A 10,915-nucleotide genomic window follows, 5' to 3' on the forward strand; every position below is an offset into this window, starting at 1 on the left:
TAACGAAGTCAGGAGGAAAGAATTCATAAAAAATAAAAACCAAACTTGATAGGCTGAAAAACTAAAAATAATGCAATTAATACATAAAACGAAAAGCTTCTTCTCTGGAAAGATCATTAGCATAGACAAACCTCTGGCAAGAATGACCAAGTGGGGAGAGGAGAAAAATATACAGCAAGGGGAATGAGAAAGAAAACATAACCATAGATAAAGATAAGATTAAAATAATTATTAGATAAGTCGATGTAGATTTTTATGTCCAGGAAAGACAGATAAAGATAGAGCACTTTCAGGGGCTTCCCTGGTGGCGCAGTTGTTGAGAGTCCGCCTGCCGATGCAGGGGACATGGGTTCGTGCCCCGGTCCGGGAGGATCCCACATGCCGCGGAGCGGCTGGGCCCGTGAGCCATGGCCGCTGAGCTTGTGCGTCCGGAGCCTGTGCTCCGCTACGGGAGAGGCCACGGCAGTGAGAGGCCCGCGTACCGCCAAAAAAAAAAAAAAAAAAAAAAAAAACACTTTCAAGCCTGATCTCACTTACATTAGTAGGGGCAAAAAATTGCAAATAAATTACACGCAGGAGTCTAGCAATTTATTAAAAATCTATCATACAGGACTGTCCTTCTGCCCTTGAAGGAGTGACTGCCATAAAAGTTGCTTTTCTACTGTAAACAATAGAAAATAGGACAAAGCATGTAAATCAACTGTTTTGAGATGTTGGGCAACAGGCAGCATTCCTAAGAGATTCCTAAGAGAAGGGAAATTAAGGGAGCTGAGTGTTCCGATGCCTGAGTTAACTACCTTCCTGAGGGAGCTTCCATGATGCAGATCGGGTAGGGGAACCCCACATCAGGATGGGGAACCCCAAACCACGCCCGACAGTCCTGCTGAGCTGAAGATACAGAGATCGGCAAGATGGTTAGAATTTGTGAGGCCAGATACCAACGAAGAGGGGACTGCACAGAAGGAAAGTTCTGGAGACCTGCAGAGAGATCTCCTTGCCTCTGTGACTGAGTAGTGGCCTGTGCAGGTATGAGAGGAAACTATGAGGCCCGGGAAAGAACCCTAGAAAATGATAGAACAGATGATTCCAGGATTACACAGAGCTGAGAATACATCACATTCCAAGCAGCCAGAGTGGAGAGACCAGACACAGGGCATTAGCTGAGTACACAGGGCATTAGTTGAGTCCTCAGAAGACTGTCACCTGAATAGTAGGGAAAAATTAACCCTAAATTAAAGGCTGCTCTGGACCTACCCTAACAAAGCATGAAAGCAAGCCTCAAAAGCAAGTATCAGGTTTATCCTACGTGACCCGACTGCTTTCCAGAGCAAAGTTCAACAATCTTTAATAGAAATACAATAAAGTCTAGCGCTCGAGAACACAACATTTACAATGTTGGCACGCAGCAAAAGGTTAATAGACAGGTACATCATAATTAAACTGTTTAAACTAGTGCTAAAAAATGCAAATCTACCATAGGAAAAAAGGGGTTACTTTCAGGTGAACAAAGTTAAGAATGACAGCAGACTTTCCATCAGAATCTATGCAAACTTGAAAAACAACATAGGGATGTCTTTAAAATACTGAAAGAAAAAACTGTCAACATGAATGCCCCCAGCAAAAATATCTTTTAAAAATAAAAGTGAAATACCTTTTCAGACCAACAGAAGCAGAAATAGTTTATAATTGAAAAGACCTGCACTCCAAGAAATGTTAAAGGAAGCTTTTGAGGCAAAAGGAAAATCGTGGTAGATTTAAATCCAAGTATGTCAATAATTACATCAAATGTACGTAGTTAAGACTCCAATTAAGAAGCAGAGGTTGTCAGGTTGGATTAAAAGTAACGACAACAAAATAAGATCCAACCATAAGTTTTCTATAAGAAACCCACTGTTAAGTTCTGTGAGAGGTCTGAGAACTCACCTCACTTGCAGGTTACCAAGGTAGCCTGCCGCAGTTTCTTGGTTGCTGGTTGAAGACATCAGAATCCTGGGTCAGTTTATTACTCAGAACAATAGAAACAGCCCGACTGTCAGCAATTTTGCACCAGTTCCCCAAGTCCCAATTCCACAGGGCAAAGCAAAGGGGGTCAAATGACTCCAGTGCACACGGTGGGCTGCATTACAGGCATATAGTCGATGGCACTCTTTTATTTATTTATTTTTAAATAAATTTATTTATTTTATTTTCGGCTGCGTTGGGTCTTTGTTGCTGTGCGTGGGCTTCCTCTGGTTGCGGCGAGTGGGGGCTACTCTTCATCGCGGTGCGCAGGCTTCTCATCGCGGTGGCTTCTCCTGTTGTGGAGTGCGGGCTCTAGGTGCGTGGGCTTCAGTAGTTGTGGCATGTGGGCTCAGTAGTTGTGGCTTGCAGGCTCTAGAACATGGGCTCAGTAGTTGTGGCGCCCAGGCTTAGTGGCTCCGCGGCATGTGGAATCTTCCTGGTCCAGGGCTCGAACCCGGATTCTTAACCACTGTACCACCAGGGAAGTCCCTGAATGGCACTCTTTTAAAATGGGCAGTGATCATCCCTGCCCATTGCTCTATCTTGCAAGATGGTAAGCAAGCCTGTTCTTTGTTCGGTAGAGATATTATCTCTGTCTTCCAAGATTGTTTGCCATCCAAACATGCTTGAAAACATAAGCTAGAGAAGAGGGCAGTCTGTTTGGCTCATGAGATGTTCACAGGGAACAATGACACCCACTTTTCAGGAGTCTGCAGCTTCAAGTGTATGTGTGAGGTATGTCCTGGTTTCCAGAGAGGGAATAAACTGATTGAAAGAAAGAGGATGTCCAAATACTTAGGTACCTTCTTCCCAGAATTTTCTTGGCTGATTAAAGAAGTCATTAAAAATTTTTTTAGCCTTTTCTATAAAATAGAGTAAATGTGTGTTTTCATAATTTATGAATTTCATCAGTTTTCTTCTTTCCTATTATTCACCTGTTCTCTTTCCTCAGTTCTTGCATCTTCTTCTTTTTTTTTTTTAATATCTTTTTGTTTTTAATGAGAACGTGTACACAATGTCTGCCACTCTGAATATGGTTAGTTCCCTTCTGCCTTCTTTTAGTCTCTAACACTGCATTTCTGGATATACTCTCCTACTGGATACAGTCTCTTAATTTGCCCTTAGTTTCTCCTTTGTCTGGAGAACTCAAGATATGTTAATTTGGGGATTTCCCTGGCGGTCCAGTGGTTAAGACTCCATGCTTCCATTGCAGGGGGGCACGGGTTTGATCCCTGGTCAGGGAACTAAAATCCCAAAGCCTCATGGTGCGGTTAAAAAAAAAATATATATATATATATGTGTGTGTGTGTGTGTGTTAATTTTTCTTAGAGAAAGTATATAAGAAACTAGAAATTGTAAACCATTTCTCTAGTTTTCATTAGTTTTTGGAGTTTGTTTTGTCATAATATGTAACAGTTCATTACATATGCAATAGATTTCTCTTATGTACAAAACGTTTACCTTCAAAGAGCAGGACTTCACCTCCTCCGTTACAGCCACAGTAGGAAGCCAGCTTTGTTTAAAACTCTGTATCAGTCTGGGACCAATCAGGAGAGAAAAACTGTACAGTAATTTGAACAGGGAAAGCTTAATATAAGGAATCATTATCTACAGGGAGTGGAGTGACTAGGGATTTGCTAGTAAGAAGTAAAGAGAAGTCTAAAGAAGGTAGGAATAGCAGATGTATAATAGCAGATACAGTATTACATGATAGCATATCTAATAGGCACCCCTCATCCCATGAACTGAGAAGCAGACCTTGTTGGAAAAGGCTTAGCCATAGCTACTGAAAGGCAGACAGGTTGCTGTGCTGCCACCTGAGGAACTTGCTGGACACCCGCCCTCTGGAGCTTATTGGAAATCAGCCCTCTGGCATGCTGGGGAAACTTGTTCACAGGAGGTGTCTCACTGCAGGCACTCTGCTACAAAACCACCTGAGGGAGCTGCTGGGAGCAGCTGCTGGCCACTGAGTGTTGCCGGCTGCTGTGCACGGCAGCAGGAGGGACACTGGGGAAGCCAGGCATCAGGCGGGACCCAGGAGAGGTGGCCTCAGAACCGGAAGAGACTTTCCTCCTGCAGTGCCTCTCCAGCGCCCTCTGCTGGCAAAGCTTCAGAGCCCGCTGGCAACTTATTTAAAGGGCTCAGATTCATTTTCATTAAAGCACTCAAATAGGGTGAATTTGGGGCTGAGAGAAAATAAGTCAATGACCGGCATAAAGTCCAACAGGTAAATAAATCCAGGCCTTTTATTCTTGCAAATCTAACCTTAGTTTCCTTCTTTTTAAACTGGTCGTGGTTGTGTTATTGTAAATTTGAAATTCCTTTTTTCTTTAATAAATTTATGTATTTTATTTTTGGCTGCGTTGGGTCTTCATTGCTGCGCACGGGCTTTCTCTAGTTGCGCGAGCGGGGGTTACTCTTCGTTGCGGTGCGCGGGCTCTAGGTGTACAGGCTTCAGTAGTTGTGGCTCATGGGCTCACTAGTTGTGACACGTGGGCTCTAGAGCACAGGCTCAGTAGTTGTGGTGCACAGGCTTAGCTGCTCCGCAGCATGTGGGATCTTCCCGGACCAGGGCTCAAACCCGTGTCCCCTGCATTGACAGGCGGATTCTTAACCACTGCACCACCAGGGAATCCCCTGTGTTTTGTTTTTAAATTCCTCTTGGGTTGTTCAGACCAAACAGAAACTGAGAGAGCTTCCCTCTACCAGAGAAACCGGTGGCACGAGGGTGTCAGCCCAAGGGTGGTGGCAGGCGTGTCTCTTTGGAAAAAGCAAGTAGATAGTTGAAACCAGGAGAGGAAAAAATGGTCAGCTTCTGGGAACAAAAATAAGGGATTGAGGGGAATTCCCTGGCAGTCTAGTGGTTAGGACTCTGCGCTTTCACCGCTGAGGGGGGATTGAATACTGAAGAGCGAACGTTCACAAAGACCTGTGATCTATGATCTGGAAAGATGCTCCTGGCAGGCTACAAACAACTGCAGTAGTTCCTCTTCTGGTTGGCCGAGTCAGACAGTTGGCTTAGGGTTTGGGGCCCCCCAGTGGGAGAAGCTTTATGCTTTTCTGCACAAGGCTCGTTTGTGTGCATTTCTGATTATAAAAGTAGTTCATCACCATTATAAGGTTTTACAAAGGATAGAAAAGAGTTGAAGAAAAACAAGTTACTTGTAATCTTATCTGCTCTTTTTAATTGTCTATCACATTAGAAAAAATTAAGAAAAATAATACTACCCTATACTGATAAAATTATCCTTATTCTGTTCATAGTAGAATACATTATAGTATATGCTTTCCAAAAAGAAATTTGGCAATATGTATCAGGAGCCTTTTTACTCCATTTGGAAAACCTTTATTAAGGCAAATAATCTCAAATACAGAAATCTGTAAGCACAAAATTATTTTAGTACTACTTTTGCTACTGAAAATTTGCCAATGACTAAAGTCAATGGGATATTAAGTAGGATATTAACATTGGTAAACTCATTTTTCACTAATAGGAGAACATGCTTAATTAAAATAAGAAAAGCAGAATTCAGAGGTTTAATGAACCTACAGTGAGCCACAGCCAACGCCCTCCTCTGCAGAAGACCCTCCAGCACTAGCAGAATCATGATACCATGTCACACCTGAAAAAAGTTAAAAAGATCAAGTGGCTTGAGCAGCCTTTTGGGGAAAATAGGAGCCAAGAAGCAGAAGGTGAGCACCCTAGAGAAGTCCAAGCTGGACTTGGAGAGCTTCAAGGGGGAAGAGGGCGTTGGCGAAGAACTAGCCAACCGCAGTCGAGGGAAGGAGGGGTACGTTGAAGGGAAAGCTTTTCTAGACTGAGTGGATCACAGGCAGTTTGAAATCGAGCGAGATCTCCGGATGAGCAAAATGCAACCCTGATGTGATGAGGAACTTACAGCAGCTTAATCCTGTTTACAACGTGAGCTTTCTGTGCGTCTGTGAAATGTTTCCCATGTTAACCATTGACTTTCCCAGCAAGGTCTTTTTTTCTACATTGAATTTCTGTCTTTGTAAAAAAAAAAAAAAAAGAAGTTTAATGAACTATAAGCTCAGTTTTGTTTTTAAATTGCGTATGAGGGCTAGAGGAAAATATATCCAAAAAAGTAGTGACTCAAAAGTCTATCAGAAGTAACACCCACCGCTTTTCATTTCTCTTCTTTTATGAACACAGTTTTCTGTAGACATCTGGAGAGAACAGTATACCTATAAGGAAGAAAAAAAAAATCATTCCTTATCTCTCTCCATGGAGAAACTACTGTTCATATTCTGGGCTATTTCCAGAGTTTGTGTCCAATATTTATGTATTTACAGTAAAGTTCATTGGTCTCTAGCAATTTGAAAGCTTTTTTTTTCTTTTCTTTTTGCATCTGTTTCTTCTTGTGGATAAAATTTAGACAATTTTAGCAAATTAAAAAATCCCATTGAAATATGAGTTGAAACTAAGCCTGTAAGTTAGCTGTGAAAATCCAACATCCTCAGGTTCATCTACTTAAATCTTCTTTTTTGTTCCTCTCTTAAACATTTTTAATAAGATTATCCTTAGGAACTTTATAATTTAACAAAACTGGTATTGTGAATGGGAATGTTGTATCCAATATATTCATCTTCCTTATCAGAGGTACTGATGATTGTGATGGTCATTCTGAGCTGTCTTATGAATTCTCATCTGCTTCTGTTGATTCTGTGGGATTTTCTAGATACACAATTAAATGAACTGTGTGATGGTAACATCGTCCTCTACTTTTCACTAGTTATGCAGCTCCCATGGTCCTCACCCGTGATCTCTCACTTTGTAAAACTGCATCAGAGATTTTGGGGTGACTCCTCATGCCCTGATGATTCTAGCAATACCCCCAAGTTTGTGCTAAGTAGCCCTGTTCCTTAACCATAGCTCTTTAGAGACCTGATCTAAGGTAGTTCAATTGTATTTTTCTCTCCGGGACATGGAATTCAAAACCTGGGACACAGCAGCTGAAGCACTGTAGTTGCAGCTCTAGAGAGTGGGACACAGCAGCTGAAGCACTGTAGTTGCAGCTCTAGAGAGAAAATCACTGGCTCTTGCTGAGGTAGCCCCAGTGGCACTGGTTTCTTCTCCTCAACTTCTTTTTGTTTGTTTTGTTTTGTTGGTAGAAAGGAAAGTTGCTTTTTTTAAAAAAAATTTTTCATTGGAGTAGAGTTGATTTACAATGTTGTGTTAGTTTCTGCTGTACAGCAACGTGAATCAGTTATACATGTACATAGATCCACTCTTTTTTAGATTCTTTTCTCCTATAGGTCATTACGGAGGATTGAGTAGAATTCCCTGTGCTGTACAGCAGGTCCTTATTAGTTATCTGTTTTCTCCTCAACTTCCATATCCTTCTGTGAAAGCTCTTTGCTCTTTCTTTTCTTTGTGTGTGTGTCTGTGTGTTAAGCTGGAATCAGTTCCAACTGGTTGCCGCCAAAAGGAGCTCTAATGCTAACGTCACCTGAAACGTGGTGGGTTTTCATGCAACATAACACGTCTCAGTTTAAATATTCCTTTTCCTCTGAGCCAAGCAGTCCGAGGCACTGTTCCAGCTCCATCACCCAAACCTTGCACAGTCACAGGCTCCGCGTCCTGTTCTCTTCTCAGTGTAGCCCCCACCCTACATTCAATCCAAGCCCCACCCACCCAGGTGGTTCTGCCTTCCCCAAGCTCCGGTCTGTCCCAGGGCCCCAGGCCAGGGCAGTGTAGGTTTCCTCCAGTGGCCCTTGCCCTTTTAAATGTCCATTTGACTCAGGCAAGGAATCTACAAGCTTTATCCACAGGTGACACATGTAGGGCTGCCACCATTCAACATACCCACACTTACGTGAATTCTCTTACCCTTCACGCTATGCTTTTTTTTTTTAATTTTTATTGGACTATAGCTGATTTACAATATTGTGTAGTTCCAAGTGTACAGCAAAGTGATTCGTATTCACATCTTTTTCAGATTCTTTTCCATTATAGGTTATTACAGGATATAGTTCCCTGTCCTTGTTGGTTCACGCTCGGCTCCTTGAAAGCATGTTTTTGTGAATTCCAAACTCAACAAGCGTCTGAGTTTCTTTTCAAAGTTCTCTCTGTTCTCTCTGTCCTGCCACACCCCCATTCTTCTCTAAATTCTAGCAGATCCCTGTACACCTGTGCACAATTGTCATCAACGGTCAAACTCAGTTCACATGAAGAGTTCAGGGCACAGTTCCACTTCCATGCAACGTAAAGAAAACTGGAAAGAGTATTGCTCTCAGCCTAAGATCCCTGTACACCTGTGCACAATTGTCATCAGCGGTTGAACTCAGTTCACATGAAGAGTTCAGGGCACAGTTCCACTTCCATGCAACGTAAAGAAAACTGGAAAGAGTATTGCTCTCAGCCTAACAACAAGAAAAGCCTGGGTTAACTACAAACTCATCACTTGCCTTGAACCCCTCAGAGAGTTGAGTTTGCAGGGTAACCAAGTAGCCTGAAATCTAAGGAATATAGGTCCCCTTCTGGAGGAGCCCAGGAGGAAGAAATACCAAGACTTGAGCTAACCTTTTGGACTAATTGCTATAGGCTAGTGTAGGCTCGCATAAAAGAATAAGGCCCTTGGGGGCCACGGCAAGAGGCGGGGTTCAGGTTCACCGCACCTGCAGGCTCTTCTCCGTGGATCTCCACTGGGCTCTCTGAGAACGTCTTTCTCAGGGTGCAGACCTGGAGGAGGGAAGCGGCTGGCGTTGTAGAAAAGACGTGACAGCCGGCCCGCATCTTCTCCCAGGCAGACAAACACAGAAAGGGAGAGGCCAGCGAACACTTTAGCCCCCATGGCTCAGGCGAAGACCCACCGGGGCTGGTGGAAGGGTCAGAGAAAACCATTTTGTCCTGTGAGAGAGTCAGGAAACAGTCCCAGACCCGGGCCATTAGCAGTTTCCAGCTGCTGGGGAAAGGGCAGGAATCTTTCCCCCAGGAGACCTGCCAAAGAAATAAGGCAAAGTTCAACTGCGACGGGGAGGCAGGGAAGGATCACTGAGAAGGGCCCATCTCCAAGGCCCAGGGACACAGGGCTTTGCCTAAGACTGAGCCTGGACCAAGGCGACGGCCCCCATCCTCCTTTCCAGCAAGCTAGCAAGCGCCACGTATCAAGAACAATCCGCCCACCACTGCAGGAGGGTAAGAGCGTGGGCAACAAGGTCTGTTGAAGCCTGAGGGGGCCAGCCCTGCTCTGAGCGCTGGCTCACCACGGGAGTCATTTGAAGTCTGTGGTCCACTGCTAGTAACCATAGACACACCACCACCCAAACCCAACTACACTCCTCGCTAGGCTGATTCAACCCCCTACACGAATGGCCTGACAGAAGAAGAGTTATAGCCACTTCCGGTATCAATACAGGTTTCCCCACTTTTTGCTTTATGCCACCTTGCTTTTACAAATATCAGCTCCATGAGTACCTGTTTTTGCTAACCGAAAGAAATCTGAAGAGTATTTTCGCTTTTATGAAAAAACCTGAAACGGGAAAATAGCGTCCAGCATTAGTTTTGCTGTTGTAGAGGCAGCACACACCCCGAGCAACGAGAGTGGCGCCGCCAAGCTCCTTCCCCGGGAGCTGCGCTCAGCAGCGTCTCGGCATCCAGCCGCCGTGGCTTTGAACTGTGTCTGTAAGCATCTGGGCTTTTCTGGATTTATTCGTGCGTCCCTTAGCAAGATGTGTCCTGTATGGTCAGGCCACTCAGGATGGCTGTTCTCTTGCCTTCTGTCCATCCCCCGCCCGACCAATGCCTGCTTCACCTGCACCTGCTCACAGGACTGACCTTCCTACTACTTGCCCCAGGCCCAGCTGGTGATCGTTCTCATCAAAGGGGTGGTGAGGGGCGTGCCCCTCTACTGGTTTCCCTGGTAACTAATGACCTGACTCAGTTCGCCTATAACTGGTAACCTCCCCTTCCCTGCCAGGAGCGGGAGACTGAAGACTGCCGCCATGTTCTGCTCAGTCAGCCTCACGCGGTGGGGTGTCTCTCAGCGACCTTGCTTCAGACAGGTAAGCTCCCCCATTGATGTCTCTGTTGCTGACTCCGGGCTCTTTCTTTGGTCTTGAAGCTGGGCAAGAACAGGCCTTGTAGGCCTGCGGGGTGCAGCCCAACAATTGGCAAGGAGACCGAGGAAACTCCCGTGAGTGCCGAGATGTCGGGAAATACAGGACGGGAATGGAAACTTGGCGGGGGCTGTCCACTAACACGTAGGGACCCAAAGTTGCAGGGGTAATCCCGAAACTTAAGGGGAAATCCCAGGGTGGCTGTCCTTGCTGAATGGGGGCTGCCCAGAGATCTGGAGAACAATGGCCTCTATTGGCTGCACTGTTGTATCAAAGTGAGCCTTTTGTCATTGGTTAAGCTAGCTCTCTAGAAGGAATTGGTATTTCTCTTGTGCCTTTGAGATGTAAATGATCTACCTGACCTCTCTGGAACTTTTAATTTTATGTGATCTTTAAGAGTAAAGGAGAAAAAAGAGCTTTTAGGTAAACTCTATAGAAATAATTGTTTTGGGAATGTCTATATAAAATAGTCTCTCCTTGGGCTTCCCTGGTGGCGCAGTGGTTGAAAGTCTGCTTGCCGATGCAGGGAGCACGGGTTCGTGCCCGTGTTCCCACATGCCGCGGAGCGGCTGGGCCCGTGAGCCACGGCCGCTGGGCCTGCGCGTCAGGAGCCTGTGCTCCCCAACGGGAGAGGCCACAACAGTGAGAGGCCCGCCTGCCGCAAAAAAAAAAAAAAAAAAAAAAAAAGTCTCACCAGGGACTTACCTGGTGGCCCAGTGGTTAAAAATCCACCTGCCAATGCAGGGGACATGGGTTCGAGCTCCGGTCCGGGAAGATCCCACATGCCGCGGAGCAGCTAAACCTGTGCGCCACAACTACTGAGCCTGCGCTCTAG

The sequence above is a fragment of the Delphinus delphis genome, chromosome 17 (genome assembly GCF_949987515.2).
Source record: "Delphinus delphis chromosome 17, mDelDel1.2, whole genome shotgun sequence".
Classification (NCBI taxonomy): Eukaryota; Metazoa; Chordata; class Mammalia; order Artiodactyla; family Delphinidae; genus Delphinus; species Delphinus delphis.